Genomic DNA, 7091 nt, shown 5'->3' on the forward strand with positions numbered 1-7091 from the left:
CTCTATACGAAATAGAGGAAATAGTATCCTGACTATCACAAGTTTTATTTCACAATCTATTCAAAACTGTAAAAAATTACACAATCAAACATGAACGTCTCATAATATTCTGTAGAAAGAAAATGAACAGCTTTAATGAAGCAGTTATAAGATTAAAACCTATATTATTGAGAAGAAACAATGATGTGATCCAGTTAAAAGCTTGTAATAGGAAGTGTTTTCAGACAAATAGAACTTATACTGGTAGACAATCCCAGTTGTTGAAGTATACTGTGGATGTGAAGCAGGGCCGACCCAAGCCTTTATGGGGCCATATGCTGAATTTGATTTGGGAGGCCCCCCTCCTACCACCTCAGTTTGGTTTTTTTAATCTTAGAAGGGCAGTGAAATCACGGAGGTGTCCTGGTATTAATTTGCACTTTCATATTCAAAGTGAAGCACTAAGTGTGGTGATCGAGAACTTGAATTAAACAAGTAAATCACTTTAATGACTGAAAAACGTAGACCACATGCACATCAAATGAGCAAACTTCAACTACAAAATAAAACCAAGTTAGACTCTGTGTAGATATCTAAATATCTACTTTCTTGGGTCAGCTCTGATGTGAAGGACAGGACAGAGGGGGTTAAAGTCAGCAAGAGCAGGTAGAATAATGTTGATAATACATCATGAAAGGAAGAGTTGATTTAGTTTTATTGTTTATTAGTGTATTCTGTAAATATATAAAAAAAGTAATAAGGTTAAAGATTAATTAATTGAGCATGTAGTTTTTGGTCCATCCCCCTGTCTTCTCAAAACAGAGGTTATGAAACCTCAGTGAGGTTATATATCTTTAGTATACATGGAAGATAAAGTGCAGGATCTTTATGATAAGAATAAAAAAAAAAAACAGAACGACCAAGAAACAAGAAAAAAACCTCCAGCCCGCAGAAGAGACAATCTCAGGCATCGCATTTCTTATCCTCGAGTCACAACAATTTCTTTTCCCAGATCATTTTCTCAGCAAATGATGTCGTTCACTCCTGTTTTTAGCCACAAGCTAAACATCTGTTGTTGTTTTCTTACATCTTCTCTGCTACTAGCCCTCCCTGGCCCTAACATTCACTCCCTGCTCTTCTTTTCTCCAGGGCAACTATCCTTCCTTTTTTCACATTGATATCTCTCCTTTATTTCCACTTATCTGTAACGATAATTACACCAACCATATGTGAATTTAATTGATGCCTTGCAAATGTGTAAATGTCTCTGTGTGTACCTAATGTGTGTTGCTGGTAAAGTCGTATTTCCCGTGAATCTGGACGGTGAGGGAAACGTGTGCAAATCGATTGAGTGTGTCAGGCCTGTCAGTACAAACAACTGTTTTAGTGGACAAAATACGGACGACTTAATCCTCGCGTGACACACACTGGCATGTGTGACATTTCGCTAATGCACATCATCCTGATCAAATTTGTCACGGGAATAACATCTTTCAAAAGCGGATGACACTCACTGGCTGTACACATTAATTCATGTACACACACACACACACACACACACACACCTTTGCTTTGCTCAATCACACGAGGGCGAAATGTTTTGGGATCCATAATATAATAAAAAAAGAATATTTTTGATAGAACCATTTGCATCCTGGCCGGTTTGCCACTGTATTTCTGCATTTCTCCACTAGAGGGGACATGGGTGAAGCCTTACTGCTCCTCATTATCACTGAGCCACATTATTGATTATATTCTGATGCATTTTCTACATATATATATATATATATATATACACACACAGTACATACAACAAAATGACATACACGTGTACATCCTATAATGGTCTCACCAAATAAAACATTAGCCCCCACTAATTCTTGGCTGATATCAATGCATTTAGTTATTTACCTGTTTGACAGAACTACTCATTAATGCACGTTTCCACACACACATTTTGCACAAAGAGCAAAATGCGTCCCGTCTCTGCACAATATATCTCACACCATCACATCTCTTTCTTCGTTATCTTTGGGTCGCCCTCTCCTGCTCATACCTGCTGTTGTAAGATTGGGAATCAGTGGTTAACTACCAAAGAGACTTAATTAACAAATTCAACATCTGGATATTCAGACTAGACTTCCTGCAAATTCTGAGCTGGTCATTTGATGCAACAAACAGTGTGTCCTGATGTGCCCCCCCCCCCCCAATTTTTACCATCTGGCTTTTCTGTCTATCTCTTTATTTATTTTTTTATTATTTATGTTGCCCGGAAAAAAAGTATTTCATAAATATACGAGGGGTTGAATATTACAAATGATATCACATCGACTCACACAACTATCTCTCACTATCTCTTTTTTAACAATGTGCAAATCACCATCGAAATCTAAGCTCAGAATCTCTGTCGTCTAAAATTTTCCTAAATCCGTGCTTTTTTTTAAAGTTATGGCCAAAAACTTAGTGTGTTTTTGACATCATAACTGGGGGGGGGGGGGCATATATGTATGTCATGTTTGCTGGTACTGGAGAGGAAGAACCCAAAAGCACAACAACGAGGCACGCAAGTTGCAGAGGAAAAGGCCGTTTCCAGGAAACAGGCAGAATCAAAACCAGGAGATCAGTCACAATCATGCAAACAAATCTGAAGTCCAAGAAAGGCAAAACAGGATCAGACCAAACAGGCTACTCAGAAATGCTGGTGAGCTTGGCAAAAGCACTAACACAAGACAATCTGGCTACTATATATACAGAGGGACTTATGAGCAAATGGACTGCAGGTGAGGAGATGGGCGGGGCAAACCAGGTGAGGGTAATGAGTTGATTGCATGGCATAGAGGAAAGGCGGGGTCTGAAATGACAGAAGAATTAGTGACAAGACATGGAAACAAATTTAAAAGAAAAACAAACTAAGAGTTAGTGTGACTATGTTACACTGTAGGCCTTCCTGTAAAGAGAATAGTGTTTTGTGATAATATAAACAAGAGTGACAACTAGTGGTGTAACACCATTTTATATTTCTCAATACATTCAGCAATTATGTTGCCTGTTATAATATAGAATCTAAGCACATAGCGTCACACCTGGTCTCATAAATATTCTGTATTTTTTGTGTATTTTGTGGAATCACAACATAAAACAGACATTAAATAAAAAGAGACGCCCATATTTGTAATGTATCACAGTTTAAAATCCCAGTCAACGGTCATGGGTTCACAGTGTTGATTGTTGACGCCTTTATTTCAAATTAAAACCACATTGCAATGAACAAACCAATTCTTTAGCATGTTACGTGGCTAAGAATCAAGAGGATGCTTGAGAGGCCTGATACCATATAAGCTTGGATTAGTCAAACCACAGAGCTTAGACATTGTAATAAATTATTGTCCACATCTGTTTAGAATCACTTATCATAACAATACAGTGCATGTATAACATAACGCATGGAATTAGGTGTGTCCATGTGTATTAAATACATAACATAGCACAACATAACATGCGCGTTGCGTTGGAGTCTAACCTACTTTGCATTACAATGAATAAACATGTTTCGCCTGATTGTCCCAATAAGAGCTGGACCTCCAAACCTGGCGCTAACTCATCAGCGCTCTACCCAGTAAGCTGATATCCAGACCATGTTTTTTTGGCTTACTCGTCCTTATCCTCAGGCTTCACCAGCTGCCGTCTACCTCCAGCCCCACTCCACGCCTGTGATATGTTGTCCTCTACACCTCGACCCTCCTCCTCCTCATCCTCATTTGTAGGTGTGCTCTATCCCCCCCAACCCCCCCCCCCTTTTTTTGGCCGTAACTTTCCAAAAAAGGTGAACAGAAATGATTTTCAATAGCGCCGTGCATGACTAATGGTGGAAACATGTTAAAATCATTGCAGAAATGTCCTTGGGAAGACAAATGAATTTTCAGCAGAATAATTAACTTAATTAACAAATTTGCATGCATATTCATCAGGGCCATTGAAGTCTTTCCAGCTCAGCTTGATGAACGTTGCTGTGTAATAAATAACCAGCTCATTTACATTCTGCCATCCACTGCCATTTGTGTGGATTATTGAGAAAAGGCAATGTGAGTGTGTGTGTGTGTCCATAATATATGCTCACACTTTCCTTTTTCCCTTAACATGTCACTGAGAAAGTTTGATGAATTGATTTGACATACTGTTTTGTGGGATATATTGTACATCCCATTATTGGGAAAACACACACACACACACACGTGTATGTGTGCCCTACACCCATATCTCCATGCACCCCCCCCCCCCTCCTCTCTCTCTCTCGTGGGCAGTTCTTGGCACCAATCCTGAGTCGTAAACCCTCCTGGGTTGCCAGACTGTGCGTTGTTAAAAAACGTGAGGCCCTCCGTACCCCCCCTCCCCATCTCTGCAGGGCAATCTTTAAAGGCAGTAAGGTGTGACGGCACAGACTGGCAGCTTGGCAGCCGTGCCCGAGGATACCGACACTCCGTCAGCCGTGAACGGGCACCATCGCATGGGCTCGCCTAACTAATGCACTCACCGTACATGTGCCTTTCTCATGCCTCATCTGTGCATTCAGAGACAAAGGAATTCATTAGGAAATTTCACATGGAGTTGTTTGGTGGTTTTCCTGGAATATAGTTAATTGGGAATTTCACACAATCTAAGCCGGCAACTGGGGGGGGAGGGAGAGATTATCCAAATGAGTTTGGAAAAGTGAATTACTCTCACTTGATCTGGTTGGGGCAAGTTATTTTTACGGAAGCTTGTACGGGATATTTCTATGGTTCTTGTTGTGGCTTTTTTCCCCCTACCCTGCAGTTTGAGTGCAACTTAACCCTGTTAAAAAGAGACTCTTCTCAGCAGGTCGCTCACCAATCTGTCAGAAAACTGCTGCACCAGTAACGTTATCCTGCCAACGTTGAAAAGGAATGCAACGCAAATGTTTTTTGCACCTTTGACATATGCAATATGGTGCGCACTGTCCTGAGATTATGCAGGAGCAATTATCACTTTTATTAAAGAAGAAAAAAAGCACCTGACACATGAAAACTTGTGATATTCAGCATACTTTTTTTCTGCGATACTTTCTCCTACGCTCTTTATGCAGACATATGTGTGACACTTGAAGCTGTTATCATGGCTGGAAGTGTGAAAGAGAATTGTTACAATAATATGCCGCTCTTGAGTGTTGTGACAGGAAAATGCTTTTCAAATTCAGAATTGGCATTTTCAAGTCGCGTCTGACACCACAGCGCTGGTGCTCCATACTGATGACAGTGAAGCCAAGTTCACACATTATTTACTCCAGAAACGCTTTGATAGATTCTATGGGATTAAGTTATGCGATAAAATAAATTCCACTCTTACTGGAAGAATTATTGCGTTTTTAACGACACGTTTTACTCACATTTATTGTGTTGTCTGACCCTCTTTGTTTTGAAGCTTCCACTGAAGCAAGACGAATACAAAACACAAATGGACCATTAAACTGACCTTCAAACTGGGCTGTATGAAAATCTAATGGCTGTCAACGCATGGATGAGGGGATTTACACAACTACAGCTTTTCTCCCTCAAGTGAAAAAATATGAAAGCTACACACATCAGATGCTCGTTTTCATGATCCGCCGCTTTGGAGCGACAACAAGTCTCGCGGCTCGAGTGAATGAATCTATAAAAGGTTCGATCACAGAGCATGAAAGGAGAGTTTGTTGGACGGACAAAAACAAACACAGTCTCCCCTGCAGACTTGTTTTGCTGGCGTCCCGGTGTGATTGTTACTTTTCCATTATAGCCGCAGCACATTATTGTAAAGCTTGTGTTCTGATCAAGGCAAAGACACACACACACACACACACACACACACACGGTCCTGTTCTGTTCTATCAAAGACTTGGAAAATAAAGCAACACCTGGATTTTCAGTGGAGGAATGAGGAGCGTGCCTTCCACACAGACACCGTGTCTTTCTGTCTGTTGTTTCCACTAAAGTCAGCGTCTAAACTTGGCCTCATCTAGCAGAAAATAGAATATTGTAACTTATGAACATATAAGCAATCTCTCTTTTGACATCGAGGGGGGGCTGTGTTTGACGACGGATCCGTTTGATGGTGCAGTTGATGGGAAAGTTCTGAAGAAAGTCCCAAAGCCTCAGAGGAATTTGATTACCTCCATCCATTATCTGCACAGTGAGCAATCGCAGGGCTCACCATCTGTCATCCGTTTCATTTGCATCGTCAACACCTGCCCTGCCTGTTTATGTCTTCACATTTTTGATAAGCTGCCTTTCATGGCGGAGGAAAATGTTGACTTTTTTCCCCTCTAAATACATTAATTCCACGAGTTCAAAGAACATATTGAACGCGAACAACTCGGTTTGTGTCTAATTGAATTTGGAAACTCTCTTTTCATGACTTGATTTAGAAATCTCGGCAGCTTGGCGAGCAATGTGACGTGCTGGAGCAAGACAGACAGACAGACAGATAGCAATGTCTTCTTTTACCTAACTTTAAGCTAACAGATAGACGGACAGACAGACAGACAGACAGATAGATAGATAGATAGATAGATAGATAGATAGATAGATAGATAGATAGATAGATAGATGGATAGGTAGATAGATAGATCACTCAGTGTCCACATCAAACCTCATCTTCCTGTTTATAACCAACACATTATGCTGCATGCGCTCCCTCTTCTCCCTCCCTCCCTCCCTCCCCCTGCAATCCTCCCCCATCCATCCATCCCGTCTCCCATATCCCCAGGTGGTGTTGACGGCTGCGGGGCCCATTAGCGACAGAATTCCTGCCTCCAGCAGGCCATGCGTGTCCCGAGTGACATATTTTTGGACCGGCACCAAGAATCCAACCCTCCGCAGACAGCTCACTTCTCTCTGCAGTCATCACAGAATGTGCATATGCATGTATGTGTGTGTGTATGTGTGTGGTAAAGAGAGAGAGAGAGGGAGAGAGAGGGAGAGAGAGAGAGAGGCCCTGTGAACACAGTATGAGTCCCACAGGAAATGCTTGAAAGGCATTATGGGCCAGATTGGTGATGGCGCAGAATGGACCAGAATACTAAAAAGAAACACCAAGATATTCTACAGTAGACAGCTCATACA

The sequence above is a fragment of the Solea solea genome, chromosome 1 (assembly GCF_958295425.1).
Source record: "Solea solea chromosome 1, fSolSol10.1, whole genome shotgun sequence".
Taxonomy (NCBI): Eukaryota; Metazoa; Chordata; class Actinopteri; order Pleuronectiformes; family Soleidae; genus Solea; species Solea solea.